The following is a 24,389-nucleotide window of genomic DNA, read 5'->3' as shown; positions in this document are numbered from 1 at the left end:
AAGGTCAAAGCAAAATAGGTAAGAACCTTGGGTAGGTTCTTAAAATAGAACATCTGCCAAGAACAGGGTGGGAGCAAGAGAGAGGCCCCCCAAAATGTAGGCAAGCAGTGCTGAAGTGTGTCTGATCTCGCCCTCCATCTTTCTTTGTGTGGGTGGCTGTCCAAATTAAGGGAGACCTAGCTTCTCTAATCCTCAGCAACCCTGAGACAATTATGTCTAGGGTCCCTGGTCTTATCTCTGGAACACGATTAGTTGGGTGTCATGCAGTCATCATTTTTTTGTACTCCTACTGCATGCTGGGTATAGTGCAAGGCACTAGGCATGGTAGCACAGAGATGTGGTTGTCCAGGAAGGCTCAAAATGCAGAGTTCTGGAGACCTGAGATTAAGCACCTGAAGTTGAGTATTAGAGAGGCCAACTGTGCTGCGAAGAGCAGACAAGGGCACAGTACTGACAGAGGCCAGGGCCCACTGGGCTCAGGTTAGTGGTCTCAGGGTCTGTCTTTACTCTCCTGTTGTGGGTTAAAGTGTGTCCTCTAAAAAGATATGTTCAAATCTTAAGCCCCAGTACCTGTGCATGGGACCTTATTTGGAAATAGGGTCTTTGTAGATATAATCAATTAAGATGAAGTCGTACTGGATTAGAGTGGCCCTGATCCAATGACTGTCCTTATAAAAAGAGGGAAATTTGAACACAGACACACACACAGAGGTAAGATGGCCATGTGATGACAGAGGCAGACACTAGAGGGATGCAACTGCAAGCCAAGGTATGCCAAGAAACACTAGCTACCACCAGAAGCTGGAAGAGGCAAGGAAGGACTCTTCCTAGAGCCCTGGGTGGGAGCATGGCCTTCTGACATCTTCATTTTGGACTTCCAGCCTCCAGAACTGTGAGAAAATAAAATTTTGTTGTTAAAGCCCCACAGTTTGTGGTTATTTGTTATGGCAGCCCTAGGAAACTTACATACCTCTGATCCAAGAGCATGCACCATCAGTAGAATGGGGGTGATCGAGTGGAGTGAGGGCCCAGCATTCTGTGGCTATTGCTGATTCCCTGTTATTCATGAGTTACCTGTCCTCAATGTGCCTGAATATCCCAAAGTACTGCTTCATGCCCCTTCTCCAGGACTCTGATTCTTCCCACCCTCCCCTCAGTTTCCACCTTTCAAGAAGAGCCACTGAAAGTAGAAGGTAGAAGCCCTGGAGCAAAATAGGGGACAGGGAGGGGCATGATAGGAGGGGCAACATGCAGGGAAGGAGGAAGAGATGTGAAAAACAGAATCCCTTCCTGGAGGGTCAAGAGCAGACCACTGGTGCCCCAGGTCCCAGGCCCCAGAGCAGAAGTCACTCCCAGTGAGTGCTAAGTGCAGGAGGCCATGATACTAACACACCAGCTCTGTCCCAGCTTGGCCATCCTTTCTGCCTGGTCATCAGCACATGGCTTTAAAGACATTTGTTGCTTGAAGCACAGAAGCAGCTAATTGCAGTCATTGTTCATCTGGATCTGGGAGTGTGATCAGCATTCTTTGTGTGTCCTTTGGCTCCCTGGCCTCCTCTGGACCCTGCATGAAGGAGAGGGCTTTCTGCCTGGGCCCTGGGTCATGGCATGGGGCCTGAAGCCTAGCTAATGATTGAGAGTTCAACCTGAGACCTGATGGTCAGGGCTGGGGACTGATTGCTCCCTTCCCCACCTGTTCCAGGAATAGGTTCCTGTTCTACCTCACAATAGCCTTTATGAAAAGAAAAAAAAGAAAGACTCATCAGTTGAGTTTCACTTAATCTAAAGAGGTGCCTTAAAATAATCTGAGCCATTGGACAAAACTGGAAGGATTGGATCACAGATCTTTTGATATTGCATGGTGGTCATTGTTCTAAACCATTAAAACCATAGTCAATCTCGTATATTTTAAGCAGTTCCTTAAACCCATGTGGCCACTCCAAAGACCCACATTACCCTAACTCTAAATGCCGCCTTCCCTCTTTCCAAGGAATGATGGGCCCAGATACTGTTATTCTGCTGTACCCATGTAGACATGGATTTCAAACTCAAGGGTTTGGTTGTAGAGAAGCAAAGAGGTCAAGTGGAAAACAGGAATGGAGGAATGTTTTATGTTCATGTCATAGGGACCTCCAGGTAACTCCAGGCTGGGGCTTGGTGAAAATGTCTCAGGGGAACTTGGCTGCAATGCCCAAGGGAAAGGAGAGGCCCCAGTAAGCTTGCATTGTCTCTGTCAAATTTCAGGGAAAGGGTGCAAATCGCCATCCTTCCCTGGAATGGCATGAGAAGCCCAGTGTGATTACTGGGGACTTCTTGGAGATGGGTTCTCTTGTGTGAGGTCATGTGTTGAATGTGTGCACCTGGGAAAGTCTGATGAGAGACTCGGACACTTGGGCATAGCCTTCCTATTCCTAGTGATCCTTCTTAGGGGCTAGTGTGGGGTCTGCTGGGATTATAATCCTCAGGGATGCAGCTATGGCAGGGGACACTACACAAGACACCAGAAGCTAAATGAGCCCTGGAGTTGGAGGTGGGCAGGAGTATCTAAGCATCAGAAGAATCAAAGCTCAGAAAAATCAAGCCAAAGCCCTAAACAAAATGTCTGGAGCAGAGTGGGGACCAGTAGCTGAGGCTGAGGGCAAGGTGATGGGAGAAAATGAAGGAGAATGGGAGTCGGGTTAGTGATGGGAAGATGTACAGAACACATGGTGCTGATGGCTCTGCACTGTCACCTTTAATGGCCATTGGCCTGGCTTACACGTACAGGGACATGTACTCATTCCTACTGGGAAATCTCTAATCAAAGGCAAAGTCAGATAGATGGAGACTCATCATTAAGCCAGAGTGACAACCAAAATTCCCAAGAAGCTCAGTATTACCTGCCTCTAACACTGCCTGGAAAATCTCCAGGTGTAATGTCCTTTAATCCCATTGTTGCCATATATAACCCCCACTGCCCTGCTTTGTGAGTCATATGGAGACTCTGCCTCCTTTATGTGGGCTGCTAATTGTGATTTTTCTGTTTACATAAAGCACTGGGAGAGATGCTTTATCTGGAAACTAAAACCTCAGGTGAACAGGTACAGGTGCGAACCCATTGTTTGATACCCGGGGCTCTCTGTCGCTGAACTTGGCCCCAGCTGTAGGGTCAGTCAGGCCATAGTCGGGGTGTGGTTAAGGCCCTGTGTGTATTGAACACTGATGTCATGAGGGCAGGTTAGGGGCAGGGGAGTTGAGCTCGGAAATGAGAATACGATTCAGGGAGGATTTTCTCCTTTCCCCCATTTCCATCCCTATTCTGGAGGAAATGGTTGTACCATCATTGCATGCACAGAGCATAAATGATTTCTTTGTTAGCTTGTCTCCATAAAGTATCAAGAAAGAGGCATGAAATCTAAAGAGGTGTTCTCACCCTTGGGAGACCCAGACATACTGCTCCCTTTTTTCTTCTCTTCTGTCCCTTCCCATCTCCCACAAGAGATGTTAACACTTCCCTCATCTCTCCCTGGCTCCCGGATAATTTTGGCCAGAGTAACAATCTGAAAACAGCTTTCTTCATGACTCTCTCTTGGTCAAAAATAATAATAAAGCAAATACTTTTCGTTGCTGACAATATGCTGGGCAGAGTTCTGAGCACTTTGAACATGCTAGTTCATGTATTCCTCACAACAACACTGTGGCGTACATACTATAATCAGCCCCATTTTAGAGAGGAGGGAACTGAGACCTGAAGGACTTAATTATTGTACCAGGTCAGGGAGCTGATATGTGGCAGAGCTGGGATTTGAACCTGGGATCTGAATCAAGAGTCCATGCCCTCATCCACTCTGCTTGAAGGATGAAGAACAAGTTCATTAGCCTGGCAGCCAGTGTCTTCTACCATCTGGGCCTCACCTACCTCGTCCCCTGTGGATGCATCTATGTGCACTTTCAGTAGATGAAGTGCTTTCTTAACTCCACTAGGGTCAATTTCTGACAAAACATTAAGTGAAGTAAGAATAGAAGAAAACTTCATAAAGAGGACAAAGAAATTTATTAAAAATCAACAGTAAGCATTATACCAAGTAGCATAAGACATCCTTATTCAAGTTTTGAATAAGGCCAAGGTATTTGTTGTTACTGCTATCATTCAAAAAACTTGAAGGTTCTAATTGATAGAATACAACAATAAAAATAGGTTACTTAAGGGCTTCCCTCGTGGCACAGTGGTTGAGAGTCCGCCTGCCGATGCAGGGGACATGGGTTTGTGCCCCGGTCCGGGAAGATCCCACATGCCGCGGAGCGGCTGGGCCCGTGAGCCATGGCCGCGAGCCTGCGCATCTGGAGCCTGTTGCTCTGCAATGGGAGAGGCCACAACAGTGAGAGCCCCGTGTACTGCAAAAGAAAAAAAAAATAGGTTACTTAAATATTGAAAGAGAAGGAGGAAATTACCACTATATGCTTTGAGGTCACTTTATACCTATAAAATCTAAAAACTTGAATACCTATAACATCTAAGAGCTTGAATAAAAAGGTGTTATAACTATTAAGAGAGTTTAGCTGGAAATAAAATGAATATGCAAAAATAAAATTTCCTTTTTCCACTATTAAAATGATTTTGAAAGTAAAATGGAATAAAAATTAATGACAAAGCTATAAAATACCTAATGATAAATGAAATAAGAAATGTAATAGCTATATGAAGAAAACTACATTTTTACAGATGAATATAAATTTTATCAAAGGAATAAATGAAAGGGTATACCATATTCTTGGACAGAAGAGTGACATCATAAAGATAAAAATTCTTCTGAAACCAGTATAAACATTTATTGCAATTCTGGTAAGAATCATAATATCACCTTTTTTTGGAGAGGTGGAGACTTGAAAAATATATTTGAAATTTCACATCAAATACTAAATGTGTGAAAATGGCTAAGAAGACTTTGAAAAAGAAGAAAAATAACTAGAGGGTACCTACCATACTATACATTACAATGTAACATAAAGCTACTATGATCAAAATAATCAGAGGACTGGAAGAGGGAGTCCAGAAATAGATCTAAGGATCAATGGAAAATTAATGTGTGATAAATATAGTAATTCAAATCACTGGGGTTAATATTATTCATTAAAAAGTGGTGGAAGGACTGTTACCCATTTTGGAAAAAAATAGATCCCTACGTCAAATCTTATAATCAGAATTAATTTCATATGGAATAATTGTCTAAGAGTAGCCCCAAACTGGAAACAATCTAAATGGTCGTTAACTGGTGATTGGGTAAACAGAAAGTGGCTTATTCATATAGTGGAATACTATGCAGCAGTAAAAAGGATTGGCTACTGCTACCCTCAACAACCTGGATTAGCCTCAAAAACATTACGCTAAGGCTTCCCTGGTGGTGCAGTGGTTGAGAGTCTGCCTGCCGATGCAGGGGACACGGGTTCGTGACCCGGTCCGGGAAGATCCCACATGCCACGGAGTGGCTAGGCCTGTGAGCCATGGCCGCTGAGCTTGCGCGTCTGGAGCCTGTGCTCTGCAACGGGAGAGGCCACAACAGTGAGAGGCCCGCGTACTGCAAAAAAAAGAAAAAAGAAAAAAACATTACGCTAAATGAAAGATGCCAAACACAAAATACTATACCTTGTATGATTCCATTTATATGAAATTTTTAGAAAAGGCAAAAATTATAGAGGTCAGTGGCTTCCTGGGGGCTGGAATAGGAGCAGGGATTGACTGAAAACAGGCATGAAGAAAATTTTGGGGGTGATATATGTGTCCTAAAACTGGATGGTTGTACAACTCCATTTACTATACAATTCATCAAACGGTAGAATTGGAATGAGTGATTTTTTTGGTATGTACATTGTCAATCAGTAAAGCTACTAACAGTGTTAAGAGTAAAAAAAGAAAAAGTATAAGATAATAAAACATTGGAGTAACATATCAGAAAATACTGTTTATAAATTTGTGATGGGAAATACTTTCTTAAGCAAGCCATAGAAAAGCTGTTAAGAAAAATATACATTTGGTACCGTAAAATTAACAAAATTCATGGTGAAAGACACATTTAAAATGTAAAAAATGCAAATAATAGACTTGGATTAAGTGTTTGCATCATTTGTAAAAGACAAGTGAATTTTTCTTTATACAAACCTCATAAAAATTAAAAGAGGCAAACGATCTAATCTCAAATTAGCAAATGATATTCACAAATGACAATACAAATAGACAATAAAATTTGCTTAGGTAGCCATGGAAATGAAAACAAAACTTACTGATTGACAAAATTTCTAACATTTGGTAATACTTAGTATTATCTGTGAGGGTGTGAGGAAATGAAGTCTGTTTTGGGGAGTGTAAATCAATTTAACACATTTAGAGATTAACTGGATTATAGCTCTTAAAATAAAAAATGTGCATGCCCTTGGTAAAATAATCCCTCTTCCTGCAATCTGCCTTCCAGAAAAAAATAGCGCAGATATGTCAAGACAAATGCATCAGTATGTTTGTTGGGTTATTTGAAAATAACAAGAATTAGGAACCAGGTGAATTTCTGTAAATAGGGCTACTTTTGAATATGTTTTGCTACCTCAAAATAATAACAAAACAATACAATATCATACAGCCTTAAAAAGAAGTAGAAATATTTATCTGAATTGACTTGGAAATCTGTATATTATATATATATTGTATTAGTTTTCTATTGCTCTGTAACAAATTACCACAGATTTAAGAGCTTAAAATAACACCTACTCATTAGCATATGGTTCTGTAGGTTGGAAGTCTGGCATGGCTGGGTTCTGTCCTCAGGTTATCACCAGGCTGAAATTGAGGTATTGACTGGAATCAGTTCTAATCTGGAAACTCTGGTGAAAAAAACAGCTTCCAGCTTCCTCCTTATTTTTGGCAGATTCAGTTCTTTGTGGTTTTAGGACTGAGGCGCCCATTTCCTTGCTAGTTGCCAACTAGAGATTGCTCTCAGCTCCTAGAGTCCACTTGCATTGTCACATGTCCCCTTCCATCTTTAAGTCAGGAGAGCATCATCAAATCCTTCTCATGATCTGAATCTCTGGCTTCTGTCTCTGAATGTTAGAGCCAGATTTAAAGAGCTCATGTGATTAGGTCAGGTGCACCTGGGTAATCTCTCTATCTTAAGGTGAACTGATTTTCAGAAGTCCTTCATAGTAATAATGCATAGATTTATTTGATTGAATAACTGGGAGAAGGTGTGTATACACTAGGGCCTGAGAATATTGGGGGCCATCTTAGAAAAAAGCTACTCAGAGATCAAAAGACTGAACATTGAAATCACATCAGACAATGTTATAATTTTTTGTTTTCAACAGTCATACATATTTTAAAGAATTTAAGAGGAGATAGTCTATTATATTTACCATTTCTAATTTCTTTCTGATATTATTTCCCTTCCACCTAATAAGCTTCCTTTAGTGTTTATTTTAGATCAAATCTGCTGCCAGCAAATTGTTTTTCTTCATCTGAAATGTCTTTATTTTGCCTTTATCCTTGAAGGATATTTTTATTGGATATGGAATTGTAGGTAGACAACTTTTCTAGCACTTTAACAATGTTGTTCCACTGTCTCCTGGCCTCCATGCTTTCTAATGAGAACTCTGCTGTAATTTGAATTGTTGTTCCCTTATATCAGCGTTCTGGACTTTAGCACTGTTGACATTTTGGGCTGAATGAGTCTTTGTTTTGGGGCTGTCCTGTGTCCTGTAGGATCTTTAGCAGCATCTTTGGCTTACTAGATGCCAGTAGCATCCCACTCTCAGTGTGACAAATAAAAACGTCTCCAGACACTGCCAAATGTCCTCTGGGAGAGAAAACCACCCCAGATGAGAACCACTGTTATGTTCTTTATATAATGTGTAATTAAAAAAAAAAAACCTTTCTTTCTTTCCTCCCTCCCTTCCTTCCTCCTTTCCTTCTTTCCCTCCTTCCTTCCTTTCTTCCCTTCTTTCCTCCCTTTCTCCCTCTCTCTTTTTCTCTCTCTGCTTGGTTTTCAGCAGTTTGATTATAGTGTATCTGGTCCTGGTTTTTTTGAGCTTATCCTATTTGAGGTCCACTGAATTTCTTGAATCTGTAAGTTTATATCCTATAAATTGGGGAAGTATTCAACCATTACTTGTTCAAATTTATTTTTTCTGCATCAGTTTCATTCTCTTCTCCTTTTGGGACAAAAATGATACAGATATTTAGAACTTTTTTTAAAAAATAAATTTATTTATTTATTTTTGGCTGTGTTGGGTCTTCGTTTCTGTGCGAGGGCTTTCTCCAGTTGCGGAGAGCGGGGGCCACTCTTCATCGCGGTGTGCGGGCCTCTCATGTCACAGCCTCTCCCATTGTGGAGCACAGGCTCCAGACGTGCAGGCTCAGTAGTTGTGGCTCACGGGCTTAGTTTCTCCGCGGCATGTGGGATCTTCCCAGACCAGGGCTCGAACCCGTGTCCCCTGCATTGGCAGGCAGATTCTCAACCACTGTGCTACCAGGGAAGCCTCAGATATTTAGAACTTTTGATATTGTTCCACAGCTCCCTGAAACCTGTTAATTTTTTTCAGTTTTTCTCTTCTATTGTTCAGATTAGATAATTTCTATTGATCTATCTTCTAGTTCATTGACTCTTTCTTGAGTCATTATTCTTTTGTTGAACCCATCTAGGGAATTTTAAATTTCAGTTTTATAGTATTGTATTTTTCAGTTCTAAAACTTTTACTTGGTTCTTTTTTGTAGTTTCTATTGTTTTGCTGAAAATATCTCTCTTCTCATTCACTTAAAGGGTGTTTGCCTTTACTTCATGGAACATAGTTACCGTAGATGTTTTAAAATCTTTGTCTAATAATCTCAACATCTGAATTACTCAGGTTTGGCATCTGTTATCTTTTCTTTGAGAATTAATGAGATTTTCTCAGTTTTTTGTTGAGTAATTTGAAATGCTATATCCATTTCCTATTGCTGATGTAACAGATTACCACAAATTTATTGGTTTAAGACAGCACAGACATATTCTCTTATAGTCATGGAGCTCAGAAGTCTAAAGTTAAGGTGTTGGCAGGGCTGCATTCCTCCTGGAGGCTTTAAGGGAGAATGTCTTTTCTTGTCTTTTCCATCTTCTGGAAGTTCCTATATTCCTTGGCTTGTGGCCTCTTTCTCCATCTTCAAAATATATCACTTCAACCTCTGGTTTTATCATAACATCTACTTTTTGTTTGATCCCAATCTTCCTGCTCTTCTTTTTTTTTTTTTTTTTTTTTTTCGGTACGCGGACCTCTCACTGTTGTGGCCTCTTCTGTTGCGGAGCACAGGCTCCGGATGTGCAGGCTCAGCGGCCATGGCTCACGGGCCCAGCCGCTCTGCAGCATGTGGGATCTTCCCGGACCGGGTCACAAACCCGTGTCCCCTGCATCGGCAGGCGGACTCTCAACCCCTGCGCCACCAGGGAAGCCCTTCCTGCTCTTCTTATATTAAACCTCTTGTGAGCACATTGAGCACATCCAGAGAATCCAGGATAATCTCCCATCTCAATATCCTTAACTTCATCACATTTGTGAAATCCCTTTTACCATGTAGGGGATTCACCATCCCTTTTACTTCATATTTATAGGTTCTGGGGGTTAAGACATGGGTGTCTTTTGGGAGGGACATTATTGAGCTTACCACAGATTGCATCCTGTACATATTGAATATTGTGTTATGAGCCTCTGGATTTTGTTAAAACCCTCTGGAGAATGTTGTGGGGTTTTTTTGGTGGGGAGGGGGTTTGTTTTTCTAAAGCAGCTAATGAATTCTGTAAGGTTCAGACTGCAAGTCCTGTGTTCTGTAGGCTCTGGTTCCAATGCCAATTTAGTTTTCAAAGCCACTGTATCACTATTTGGGCCTGCCTACTCAGGTACCAGTCGGGGATCTGGGAGATGGTCTATACCACAGTTCAGTTCTTAGAGCTTTTGCTATGCTGCTTTGGTTGATTCTACATATGAGCAGCTTGAGAGTGAGCCTAGGATTTCATACTTAGATTTAGAGGATAGCTTTTCCCAGCCCTTTCCAGTTTGTGATTGTCCCCATACTCTCTGGCTTCCAGGTCTCCATTTTTTTTCTCTCTGTTTAAAAATCTGAGACTTTAGTCTTCCTTCACAGTTCCACACTTTATGTGAATGGTTGCACCTTGGGGTAAATCAGTCAGAAAGAAGAGACACAGAAAAATAACAGGATTCCTCCCACACGCTTCACATCAAAGAGGCCCATCCCCTGTAAATTGGTACAGCCACTACGGAGAACAGTATGGAGTTTCCTAAAAACTAAAAATAGAACTACTATATGATCCAGCAATCTCACTCCCTCCTGAGCATATATCCAGAGAAAACTCTAATTCAAAAGATACATGCAACCCTGTATCACAGCAGCACTATTTACAATAGTTGATGCATGGAAGCAACCTAAATGTCCATCAACAGAGAAATGGATAAAGAAGATATGATACACATATACAATGGAATACTACTGAGCCATTAAAAAGGATGAAATAATGCCATTTGCAGCAACATGGATGGACCTAGAGATTGTCATATTAAGTGAAGTAAGTCAGAAAGAGAAAGACAAATACCATATGTCACTTATATGTGGAATCTAAAAAATGATACAAATGCACTTATTTACAAAACAGAAACAGACTCACAGACAAAGAAAACAAACTTATGGTTACCAAAGGGGAAAGTGGGGGAGGAATAAATTAGGGGCTTGGGATTAACAGATACACACTACTATGTATGAAAAAGATCATCAAAAAGGACCTACTGTATAGCATATGGAACTACATTTAATATCTTGTAATAACCTATAATGGAAAAGAATCTGAAAAAAGAATATATGTATATTCTTATATATGTCTATATCTATTTGAATCACTTTGCTGTACACCAGAATCTAACACAACATGGTAAACCAACTATAATTCAATTTAAAAAAACTAAGCCCATTCCTCTGGCCAAAGAGCAGGATTTTCTCTCAGTTTTTGGTGCCTGTGTGGCGACAGTGCTGCACCTGCTGTAGAAGTGCAGGCTCATGATGGAGGTTTGCCGAGGACCAGCAGAGAGGAAAGGAGGAAAAGAGATGGAGATGCCCTCACAGTCTCTGTCTCACAGCCGCCCCCCCTCTTTCCAGTCTTCTGGCCAGAAAAATAAAGTTTCTTTTGGAGATTTTTTTTCTGTTTGTGCCTGCCATACAGCTCTGGGATTTAGGACCCCTAAATCTAAGTCTAAGCTGGAGAATTTGGGCTCAAAAAATTAAATCAGGAAATTCACTGCTATATTGGTTCTTTGAGTTTTCATTTTCCTTCCCAGCAAGCCTGCTATTATTTACTTTTTAGAATCCTCATATAGTTTCTTTATCTAGTTTGTCCAGAGATTTTATCAGTAAACGGGAGGAGAGAGAGAGAGAGAGAGAGCAGAGCATACTCGTTCCATCTTCCCCAGAACTGGATGTCCCAGGTAGATTATTTTTTCATTATTTTGTGTTTGATTTTTTTGTTGTGCTAAATTTAATCTGCAAAAACATTTTTGGTTCCTATCCAGTAATACACTGCAACCCACAGCTTTAAAAACACTGTACTAGACATCTAAGGAGCTATATTATATTACTAGTGGTACACATGCCTTTTAAATCTAAAACATAAAACATGTTTTAATATAAAACATTATTGTTAAAAATTGTATTTCTTTTGCTGTCTGTCATGGTTTCCTTTGACTATAAGAATAGTTATTTTAATAAATATATTTTGGGTTTAAGACTGTTAATTTTTACTGAGTTGTTTTTTCTTTTGATTAGCTATTTCTTTTTTTTTGAATTTTAGTTTATTTTTTTATACAGCAGTTTCTTAATAGTTATCCATTTTATACATATTAGTGTATACATGTCAATCCCAACCTCCCAATTCATCACACTGCCACCCCCACCCCCTGCCGCTTCCCCCCTTGGTATCCATATGTTTGTTCTCTACATCTGTGTCTCAATTTCTACCCTGCAAACCAGTTCATCTGTACCATTTTTCTAGATTCCACATATATGCGTTAATATATGATATTTGTTTTTCTCTTTCTGACTTACTTCACTCTGTATGACAGTCTCTAGATGCAACCACGTCTCTACAAATGATCCAATTTCGTTCCTTTTTATGGCTGAGTAATATTCCATTGTATATATGTACCACATCTTCTTTATCCATTCATCTGTCAATGGGCATTTAGGTTGCTTCCATGACCTGGTTATTGTAAATAGTGCTGCAGTGAACATCAGGGTGCATGTGTCTTTTTGAATTATGGTTTTCTCTGGGTATATGCCCAGTAGTGGGATTGCTGGGTCATACGGTAATTCTATTTTTAGTTTTTTAAGGACCCTCCATACTGTTCTCCATAGTGACTGTATCCATTTATATTCCCACCAACAGTGCAAGAGCATTCCCTTTTCTCCACACCCTCTCCAGCATTTGTTGTTTGTAGATTTTCTGTTGATGCCCATTCTAACTGGTGTGAGGTGATACCTCATTGTAGTTTTGACTTGCATTTCTCTAATAATTAGTGATGTTGAGCAGCTTTTCATGTCCTTCTTGGCCATCTGTATGTCTTCTTTGGAGAAATGTCTATTTAGGTCTTATGCACATTTTTGGATTGGGTTGCTTGTTTCTTTGATACTGAGCTGCATGAGCTGTTTATATATTTTGGAGATTAATCCTTTGTCTGTTGATTCATTTGCAAATATTTTCTCCCATTCTGAGGGTTGTCTTTTCGTCTTGTTGGTAGTTTCCCTTGCTTTGCAGAAGCTTTTAAGTTTCATTAGGTCCCATTCGTGTATTTTTGTTTTTATTTCCATGACTCTAGGAGGTAGATAAAAAAAGATCTTGCTGTGATTTATGTCAAAGAGGGTTCTTCCTATGTTTTCCTCTAAGAGTTTTATAGTGTCTGGTCTTACATTTAGGTCTCTAATCCATTTTGAGTTTATTTTTGTGTATGGTGCTAGGGAGTGTTCTAAATTCATTCTTTTACATGTAGCTGTCCAGTTTTCCCAGCACCACTTATTGAAAAGACTGTCTTTTCTCCATTGTATATCCTTGCCTCCTTTGTCATAGATTTGTTGACCACAGGTGTGTGGGTTTATCTCTGTACTTTCTATCCTGTTCCATTGATCTATATCTCTGTTTTTGTGCCAGTACCATATTGTCTTGATTACTGTAGCTTTGTAGTATAGTCTGAAGTCAGGAAGTCTGATTCCTCAAGCTCCATTTTTTTTCCCTCAAGACTGCTTTGGCTATTTGGAGTCTTTTGTGTCTCCATACAAATTTTAAGATTTCTTCTTCTAGTTCTGTAAAAAATGCCATTGGTAATTTGATAGGGACTGCATTGAATCTGTAGATTGCTTTGGGTAGTATAGTCATTTTCACAAGGTTTATTCTTTCAGTCCAAGAACATGGTATATCTCTCTATCTGTTTGTATCATCTTTAATTTCTTTCATCAGAGTCTATAGTTTTCTGCATACAGGTCTTTTGTCTCCCTAGGTAGGTTTATTCCTAGGTATTTTTTTCTTTTTGTTGCAATGGTAAATGGGAGTGTTTCCTTAATTTCTCTTTCAGATTTTTCATCATTTGTGTATAGGAATGCAAGAGATTTCTATGCATTAATTTTGTATCCTGCAACTTTACCAAATTCATTGATTAGCTCTAGTAGTTTTCTGGTGGTGTCTTTAGTATTCTCTATTTATAGTATCATGTCTTCGGCAAACAGTGACAGTTTTACTTCTTCTTTTCCAATTTGAATTCTTTTATTTCTTTTTCTTCTTTGATTACTGTAGCTAGGACTTCCAAAACTATGTTGAATAATAGTGGTAAGAGTGGACATCCTTGTCTTGTTCCTGATCTTAGTGGAAATGGTTTCAGTTTTTCACCATTGAGAATGATGTTTGCTGTGGGTTTGTCATATATGGCCTTTATCATGTTGAGGTAGGTTCCCTCTGTGCCCACTTTCTGAAGAGTTTTTATCATAAATGAGTGTTGAATTTTGTCAAAAGCTTTTTCCACATCTATTGAGATGATCATATGGTTTTTATTCTTCAATTTGTTAATATGGTGTATCACATTGATTGATTTACGTATATTGAAGAATCCTTGCATCCCTGGGATAAATCCCACTTGATCATGGTATATGATCCTTTAATGTGTTTTTGGATTCTGTTTGCTAGTATTTTGTTGAGGATTGTTGCATCTATATTCATCAGTGATATTGGTCTGTAATTTTCTTTTTTTGTAGTATCTTTGTCTGGTTTCGGTATCAGGGTGATGGTGGCCTCATAAAATGAATTTGGGAGTGTTCCTTCCTCTGCAATTTTTTGGAATAGTTTGAGAAGGATGGATGTTAGCTCTTCTCTGAATGTTTGATAGAATTCACCTGTGATGCCCTCTGGTTCTGGGCTTTTATTTGTTGGAAGATTTTAAATCACAGTTTCAATTTCATTACTTGTGATTGGTTTGTTCATATTTTCTATTTCTTCCTGGTTCAGTCTTGGAAGGTTATACCATTCTGAGAATTTGTTCATTTCTTCCAGGTTGTCCATTTTATTGGCATAGAGCTGCTTGTAGTAGTCTCTTAGGATGCTTTGTATTTCTGCCTTGTCTATTGTAACTTCTCCTTTTTCATTTCTAATTTTACTGATTTGAGTCCTCTTCCTATTTTTCTTGATGAGTCTAGTGGTTTATCAATTTTATTAATGGTTTATCAATTTTGTTTATCTTCTCAAAGAACCAGCTTTTAGTTTTATTGATCTTTGTTACTGTTTTCTTTCTTTCTATTTCATTTATTTCTGCTCTGATCTTTGTGATTTCTTTCCTTCTAACAACTTTGGTTTTGTTGGTTCTTCTTTCTCTAATTCCTTTAGGTGTAAGGTTAGATTGTTTATTTGAGATTTTTCTTGTTTCTTGAGGTAGGCTTGTATTGCTATAAACTTCCCTCATAGAACTGCTTTTGCCGCATCCCATAGGTTTTGGATCGTCGTGTTTTCATTGTCATTTGTCTCTAGGTATTTTTTGATTTCCTCTTTGATTTTTTCAATGATCTCTTGGTTATTTAGTAACGTATTGTTTAGCCTCCATGTGTTTGTGTTTTTTATGGTTTTTTTTCCCTGTAATTGATTCTTAGTCTCATAGTGTTGTGGTCAGAAAAGATGCTTGATATGATTTCAATTTTCTTAAATTTACTGGGGTTTGATTTGTGACCCAAGATGTGATCTATCCTGGAGAGTATTCCGAGCACACTTGAGAAGAAAGTGTAATCTTTCTTTATAGGACATTTGGATGGAATGTCCTATAAATATCAATTAAATCCCTCTGGTCTGCTGTGTCATTTAAAGCTTGTGTTTCCTCAGTAATTTTCTGTTTGGATGATCTGTCGATTGGTATAAGTGAGGTGTTAATGTCCCCCACTATTATTGTGTTACTGTCATTTTCCTCTTTTAGAGCTGTTAGCAGTTGCCTTATGTATTGAGGTGCTCCTATGTTGGGTGCATATATGTTTATAATTGTTATATCTTCTTCTTGGATTGATCCCTTTTTCATTATGTAGTGTCCTTCCTCGTCTCTTGTAACATTCTTTATTTTAAAGTCTATTTTATCTGATATGAATATTGCTACTCCAGCTTTATTTTGATTTCCATTTGCATGGAATATCTTTTTCTATCCCCTCACTTTTAGTCTGTATGTGTCCCTAGGTCTGAATTGGGTCTCTTGTAGACAGCATATAAATGGGTTTTGTTTTTGTATCCAGTCAGCCAGCTTATGTCTTTTGTTTGGAGCATTTAATCCATTTACACTCAAGGTTATTATCAATATGTATTTTCCTATTACCATTTTCTTAATTGGTTTGGGTTTGTTTTTGTAGGTCCTTTTCTTCTTTTATGTTTCCCACTTAGAGAAGTTCCTTTAGCATTTGTTGTAGAGCTGGTTTGGTGGTGCTGAATTCTCTTAGGTTTTGCTTGTCTGTGAAGCTTTTGATTTCTCCATCGAATCTTATAGAGATCCTAGCTGGGTAGAGTACTCTTGGTTGTAGGTTCTTCCCTCTCATCACTTTAAATATGTCATGCCACTCCCTTCTGGCTTGTAGAGTTTCTGCTGAGAAATCAGCTGTTAACCTTATGGGAGTTCCTTTGTATGTTGTCATTTTTCCCTTGCTGCTTTCAATTATTTTTCTTTCTTTTTATTATTTGCGAATTTGATTACTGTGTGTCTCAGTGTGTTTCTCCTTTGGTTTATCCTGTATAGGACTCTCTGTGGGGTGGCTTGGGTGGCTGTTTCCTTTCCCATGTTAGGGAAGTTTTCCACTATAATCTCTTCAAATATTTTCTTGGGTACTTTCTCTCTCTCTTCTCCTTCCGGGACCCTTATAACGCGAATGTTGTTACGTTTAATGTTGTCCCAGAGATCTCTTCGGCTGTCTTCATTTCTTTTCATTCCTTTTTCTTTATTCTATTCTGCAACAGTGAATTCCACCATTCTGTCTTCCAGGTCACTTATCCGTTCTTCTGCCTCAGTTATTCTGTTATTGATTCCTTCCAGTGTATTCTTCATTTCAGTTATTGTATCGTTCGTCTCTGTTTGTTTGTTCTTTAATTCTTCTACGTCTTTGTTAATCATTTTTTGCGTCTTCTCGATCTTTGCTTGCATTCTTTTTCCAAGGTCCTGGATCATCTTCACTATCATTATTCTGAATTTTTTTCTGGAAGGTTGCCTACCTCCACTTCATTTGGTTGTTTTTCTGGGGTTTTATCTTGTTCCTTCATCTGGTACATACCCCTCTGCCTTTTCATCTTGTCTATGTTTCTGTGAATGTGGTTTTTGTTCCACAGGCTGCAGGATTTTAGTTCTTCTTGCTTCTGCTGTCTGCCCTCTGGTGGATGAGGCTATCTAAGGGGCTTGAGTAAGTTTCCTGATGACAGGGACTGGTGGTAGGTAGAGCTGGCTGTTGTTCTGGTAGGCAGAGCTCAGTTAAACTTTAATCTACTTGTCTGCTGATGCGTGGGACTGGGTTCCCTCCCTGTTGGTTGCTTGGCCTGAGGCAACCCAACACTGGAGCCTACCCGGGCTCTTTGGTGGGGTTAATGGCGGACTCTGGAGCACTCACGCCAAGGAGTACTTCCCAGAATTTCTGCTGCCAGTGTCCTTGTCCCCACGGTGAGCCACAGCCACCACCCCCCCTCTGCAGGAGACCCTCTAACACTAGCAGGTAGGTCTGGTTCAGTCTCCTATGGGGTCAATGCTTCTTCCCCTGGATCCCGATGTGCACACTACTTTGTGTGTGCCCTCCAAGAGTGGAGTCTCTGTTTCCCCCAGTCCTGTTGAATTCCTGCAATCAAATCCTGCTAGCCTTCAAAGTCTGATTCTCTAGGAATTCCTCCTCCTGTTGCCAGACCCTCAGGTTGGGAAGCCTGACGTGGGACTCAGAACCTTCACTCCAGTGGGTGGACTTCTGTGGTATAAGTTTTCTCCAGTTTGTGAGTCACCCACCCAGCAGTTATGGGATTTTATTTTATTGTGACTGTGCCCCTCCTACCGTCTCACTGTGGCTTCTCCTTTGTCTTTGGATGTGGGGTATCTTTTTTGGTGAGTTCCAGTGTCTTCCTGTCGATGATTTTCCAGCAGTTAGCTGTGATTCCGGTGTTCTTGCAAGAGGGAGTGAGAGCACGTCCTTCTACTCCGCCATCTTGAACCAATAACCTAGGTAGATTAGTAATAACATAAATGACCAAGTGGCTGTGGCTTTAGATAAGAAAGTGAAATACGTCACTAGTCTTGGACATGATGATTCTTCTTATCTGCAGAAAGAACCTATACTGAATTCTCCAAGTTCGTCTAGGGGCAGATTATTAATACTTTTTAATTGATCCCGGTAAATATTTTTTGCTCATTTGATGTCTGTAGGAAGTTCCTTTATCTTTCTGCATGTGAAATAGTAGTCATCATCATCATGATGGTTTTCCTCTTGTTTCTCCTCAGTCCTTGAGTGCTTACTATTTTCCAGGACCCACGCTAAGGACTTACATACATTATGTATCTTTGAAGTAGCCCCGTCAGTGTATACTTTGCAGATGTTCCAGGCTTGGGCTTGTTCAATAATGGCTTCTTTAAGAACCTGGACCATGTCTATTTCATTCTTTTACCCAGCACTTAACCTGGTTCCTGGTGTATAGTAGTTTCTCAGTAAATATGTGCTCAGTGAATGAATGGATGCAAGACCACCCCCCACCCCAACACTGCTTTATAGCCTACTTGAGGAGAACTTAGGAATTTATACATGCTTCTCTTTCCTCACTGCAGCTGAAGGGAGAGACCCTTTCAAAGAAACACACCAGTTTTGCACTTCATCTATTCCCTCAACAAATATGTGCACCAGGCAGCATACTGTCTGCTGGGGATACAGTGAGGAAAGGCAGATGGGATCCTAGCCCCACGGAGCTTGCCTTCTGATGTGTGAGAGGCAGAAAAGAAGTAACTGATAAACAAATGAGATAATTTCAGGGGGTGATAAGGGATAGGGAGAAATAAAAGAGGGTAATGGATAGAACCTGGGGGTGTGGGGCTGCTTTAGTTTGGATGGTCAGGGAGGTTCTCTGCAGAGGTCACGTTTGAGCTGAGTTTTGAGAAAGAAGCCTTCAGACAATCATTCATCTGCAGGTCACATCCCAACATGGAATTTTCCTCTTGCTTAACATGCTCATTGTTTTCACTGAGACCATTAGGAGTGTAAATAGCACTCTAAGAGAAATGTTTAAAAAAGGCTAAGGAGAATCAGTCCCTTTCATATTATTAAAGGGATCCTAGAGTCCACCCAGTGATTTGTTGTAGCCCAGATTTTTTTTTTAAAATCAAAGATTAATTTAAAGAAAGAATTGTAATTTAATTTGTCTCCTAGGTCCATGGTTTCAGGGTTTTACCACCAAAAAAACCCCAACCCTTAATTAATTAAGTTGATTTCTCACGGGATTGCAATGTCTGTAGACAAGGTTGGTAATAATTCTAGACAAAGATAAAGATGCTTGACTTTTTTTTTTAGATTGCCTGTATAGCCTTATGGGAGGTAAACATGTTGGTTTGTTCGAGTTTTTTAAAATTAAAAGGAACAGGGAATTCCCTGATGGTCCAGTGGTTAAGACTCAGCACTTTCACTGCTGGGGCCCAGGTTCAATACCTGGTCGGCAATAATTTAAATTACGTTAAAAATTGTAACTGTCCCTGCCTGTGAGGTCAAGGATTTTTCTCTTACATTCACCAGTGTGTTTTCAGAAACCAGAACAGCACTTGGTACCAAGTAAGTATTTGACATTTGTCAAATGAATACATGCTTCTGGGGAAGTTTTCTTGATCTAATGCAATAATAAGGCTTTAATTAAAACCAGCATGATTCATTAGTATTCAGGTTTTTTTAGGTGGTTAGTTGACAGTGAAGCTTGAATCATATGCATCCTGGAATTTGGTTTGTGAGCTCCTGAAATAATACTATCACATCTACACTTCATTGTGGACTCATTCTGTGCCAGCAGCTTTCCACATTTATATCCTCAACAACTCTGCCTTTTTTGCAGATGAGAAAACTGTGATGGAGAGAGATTCAAGGTCATGCAGCTGATTGGTAGCAGATCCAGAATTTGGATCTCAGTCCAACTCTGAAACTTGTTCTCTTAAACCATTATGCTCTGGAAAGGCAGGAAGTATGGGGATCAGTCTCTGGGTCTCTGGAGCTGAGTTTCCTGGCTTTAAATTCTGGCCCTGATGTGTGACATTGGACAAGTGGCTTGAACTTTCTGTGCCTCAGTTTCATCCTTTCTAAAATGGAGATAAGTATAGACCTCACCTAATAAGATAATTAAGTTTTTAAGGAAAGCATATAATAAGCAGTTCACGGGATGAACTCCCTATCATCATTTCTGAGCACAGAGAGTTTGGGTGTTTAGTCTTTTGAGCTGGTGGGAATACCAGGCTGGAGCCATCTATGGTCTTGAACTTTGGTGCCAGGCTGCCTTCCTGTTTCTGCAGTCACTCTGTGCACTAGACTGCAGTTTCTGTCAAACGCTACCCTCACCTGGTCTGCTGGTTTGGGTTGTGTGTCAAGCTGGCAGCTAATTTTCTCAGGGCAGTTGGTTGGAATGGGACTCCGAGGCTGTGCCCAAAGTCATAAAACACCCAGACTCAGCTTAAACGGCCATCACATCTCCTTGTGATGCGTGTGGATTGCTGCAGCTTTATTGATTGGGCAGCAATCTTGCTCTTAAGAAAAACTCTATGCTTAACACACACAGACCAGTTTTGTCGTTTTGTGCTCTCTTTCCTTTTGGCATTTTAACCAAGTTTGTGAACTGTTCCAGTGAGTGTTTTAAAGTGGTTGTCTGTCAGTGAATCTCTCTTGCTCCATGGGTCAGAAACTGAGATGACTGGGTTTTTTCTTTTTTTTTCTCTGTAAACATAATTATTTTTATTTTTCTTTCTTTCTTTTTTCTTTATTTTGTTGAGGTGTAGTTGATGTATGATATTGGCATGGACATATATACACTACCAAATGACTGGGTTTTTAAGATACCATTGCCTCTTTGATCTGCCTCCCTCTCCATGCCTGATGTAGGATCGTCTTTCTGAAACACCAATCTGGTTGTGTCACTCTTTTGCTTGAAAATCTTCAGTGGTGAGGAAACTTTGGGGAGAGGTGATAGAAATATTGATTATCATGCTTTCAGTGGTGGTTAAATGTCAAAACTCATCAAGCGCTATATTGACATCACATCATTAAAAGTGGTGTATTTGTATCATATGTAAACTACACCTCAATACAACAAAAGTAGTCAGGAGCTCCATCATTTGCATGTACTGTTCTTTCTTCTAGGAAAACTCTTCTCAGCCCTTCCCAGTGAGGGGATTTCCCTCTCTCCCTTCCTTTCGAGATCCCCTTTGTGCCAGGCTCTGTGCTGTGCACAAGAGCCACAAAGGTGGAGACGACGCGGCTCAGCCTCCCTGGGTCACACTGAGCAAGCCTATTTCCTGCCCTTACAGAGCGTTTTTGTCTGCAGTGAGTCTTTTTTTTTTTTACTTCTTCTGGCACATGGGATCTTCAGAACAAAGGGAAAGGAGGGGAGGCATAGGCAGGTAGAAGGGCCTGGATACTGGCAAGTGATGTAACTAAGCTCCCCAAGGCCTCTCTTTTGTGCCTTCTTAAGAAGTCTCCCATCAGCCCTGTAACAAATAGAAGCAAGAGAGCAGAGGAGTTAAGAGTTTGGACTCTGGAGACAGTCTTTCCAGGTGGCTAGCTTGGTCCTTACTAACTGTGTGACTTTGGGCAAGTTACTTAACTTCTCTGTACCTTGGTTTCCTATCTGTAAGCTAAAGAGGACAATAATAGTTTTCACCTCAGAGGATTAAGTGAATTAATATATGTAAAGTACTAGTTACAGTATGTAGCTCATAATAAAGGTTATATAAATCTTGCTTTTATCATTATTGTCCACCAAGTATACTGAGATGAGTAAGAGCCCTCCTTGAAGGGCCATTTTTTTTCTAGTGAAGTTTAGATAATCAACAAGTGAACAAATCAATACCAAGATGAGGCCACATTGCAATAACTGCTATGAAAGGAACAAAGAAGGTAATATGCTTGGAAGTAGTTATTTTTGGAGGAGAGGAGGGACTCTGGTTGATGTGGTGGGGAGTGGGCCTCTGTGAAGTGGGTACATTTGGACTAACGCCTGAACAGTAGAAGATTCTGTGGTTGAGAAAGTTTGACTTGAGCGGTGAGAAACCTGGCTTTGAATCTCAGCTTCACTGACTATCTTTGTGGCTTTAGGCAAGTTACTTTCGTTCTTAGTGTGATGGTTCTGCATGTGATAGTTAGGTAAACTGTCCGATGGTGTGTAGTAGGTACTCTATACATTTTATTTCCATTCCTAGCAGGAAATTGAATGTTGAGTGCTGTGCTATCACTTAATTTAGGGTGAAAATGACTTAATTTAAAGCCAAAGATCACATTCTCTTAATAGTTCAAGACCCCTGCACTATTGCATCCTTCTTTCCTTTATCTTCTCATTAAATCATATTCTTCATTAGATGGGATCCAGTATGCCTAAAGGTGCTGGCTAGCTCAGGTAGTTTATACCTTAGGGAGCAACCCATGGAGAGGATTTTAATTCAGGGGGCAAAAGGAAGCTTACTGTAGTGATAATGGAAGAAAAGCTTTTTCTAAGATAGTTCTCCAAATTTGTGACACTTCTATGTAGCTCATTAAAAGATGGTTCAGGCCACTGGATGGGCCAGTCTCTCAGCCTTGAGACTTCTGAGCTGACTGATGTCCCCAGTGTAGGATTCAGCTTGAGTTGTAGATGCTGAGCAGAGTGAGGGTGGGTTCAGACCCAGCTGTCTCCATCTGGAGGTGGGGGAGAACTTTCCCATCTGTAATTCGTAGAAGAGATGCCAAGAGGAGGTGGATGGCCATGAAGTTCTCTGTGTTCATTGCATCAGAGAAGGTGAGAATAATGATGGGATAGGGCCTCTGAGACCATGGGTGTGTGGCATCCTCTCTATCAGCCCTGTAGCTCTGTCACCGTAGGGGAACACGTTTCAGACATGAATATATAGTGTGCTGTTCTGGCATGAATGAAGCAAGTCTGGAAAAGAGTAACTTCCCAATATTATTCGTCATATCAAAAGTAACAGGATCTACTCCCTCATCTCACCTTGCTCCCACTAGTAAAAGTAAAATAAAAATTCCACATCACTGACATGCCACAAGCTGACCTATTGAATGGTTTAGTAAAGGAAAGAGAACACATTTCCTTATTTCGTAGTAAGTGCCGATGTTTTATGTGCGTGATTTGGTTTGTTTCGTACCTTATCCCTGTGATGTTGGGGATACTTATCTCCACTTGATAGATGAGGAATCTAAGGTGTAGAAGATTTAAGCCATTTGTCCATGGTCATGTGACTAGGAAACAGGGGTCGATTCAAAATCCCACCTGTTTGACTCCAGAGACCATGAATTTCCACTCACTGAATTACCTTTCCTACTCATGATAGGAACTTTGGCAAGTTGCTTTCCTGCTCAAGGGTTTTAGGGAGGATCTAGTTAATGGGACTTTGTGACTGGTCTGGGCTAGGTACTGGGGCTACAGAGATAAATGAGACATATATTCTTCAAATTTCTCTCATGCATTATGAGTTCACAATGTTGTGAATGGTAGGTGTTCTAGACACTTCATAAAAGATGAAGGTGGTAAATACAGTAACTTCTTAACAAGACCAGTGATTTAAAAAGTCCTGATGCTATTGCAGTTATTTTTTTGGCCCCAGGCAGTTATTTAGGGTGTTAAGCAAGTTGCAACATAAGACACATAGAAATAATGAGCAGATGAAATGTCAACATTTTCAAAGGCCAGGAGGAAAATTCAATTTGTGTTCCATCCTGTCCTTGGCAAATAGTTTCCTCCCCTTCTGTTTTCCTGTTAATCACAAGTGAATGTGGCTTGTTTACTTCTTGGATCTGTTTGCTCACTGACATCCACACAGCTTTGGGACTGGAGTTTTCATTTCCTTTGTCATCTTGATGAATGCTCGCACAATTACATAGCAAAATGGCTGTGAAGTACAATGAAACCAATTCAGCAGTGGAGCTTAGTCTATGGGGAAGGCTAGTTGACATTCTACCAGCGAGGAAATAACCTATGATGGCATCTACCATGTTGTGCAAAGAGTTTTGAAGAAATTTGCCTCAGAGTTTTGACCTATAACAAGTCAAAAATCTTAAGCCGGATCTTAAAACCGGATGTAAGGGCACCAGCTGAGGTGGAGAACCTCACTGTTCATACAGTTGCTGTTGAACTACTTTTCATGAAGAGTCTGTAAAATTAAGGAAAAAGTGTTTTCTGGTTAATGGTTTGGTCAATTGCTTTGATTTTTTCACTTGATATTTCAATAGTTCAGAATAGAAAATAAAATCTCAGTGTCTCGGTAATTCAAATGAAGGCTGACTTTCCCCAATTTATCTAAGTAATTTAATCCCAATTTGTATGGTCAGGAATACATGGCGATCATAGCTATTTGTTAGCTAATTTTCAGCCTTACCCAAAGCTTACCTAAAGGCCACCTCCTCTGACTAGGTAGGGTCCTCATATTTGATAACCCAAATGATGCCTTCTCCTTTGCTTTTATAGCGTTATATATTTGCAACGTCTATCTCTTCCCTAGAGTATGTACTCCTCGAGGACAGGGTCTGCAGTCTCTTCAGCCTTGTCACAGTGCCTGGCACGTAGGTGCTCCATAGAGGCTGTTAAATGAGTGCCTGTGAGATGATCATGCACCTCGTAGAGCCCCTGGACATACAT

The sequence above is a fragment of the Grampus griseus genome (assembly GCF_964374135.1).
Source record: "Grampus griseus genome assembly, chromosome: 2".
NCBI lineage: Eukaryota > Metazoa > Chordata > Mammalia > Artiodactyla > Delphinidae > Grampus > Grampus griseus.
Note: the sequence above shows the minus strand (reverse complement) of the source record.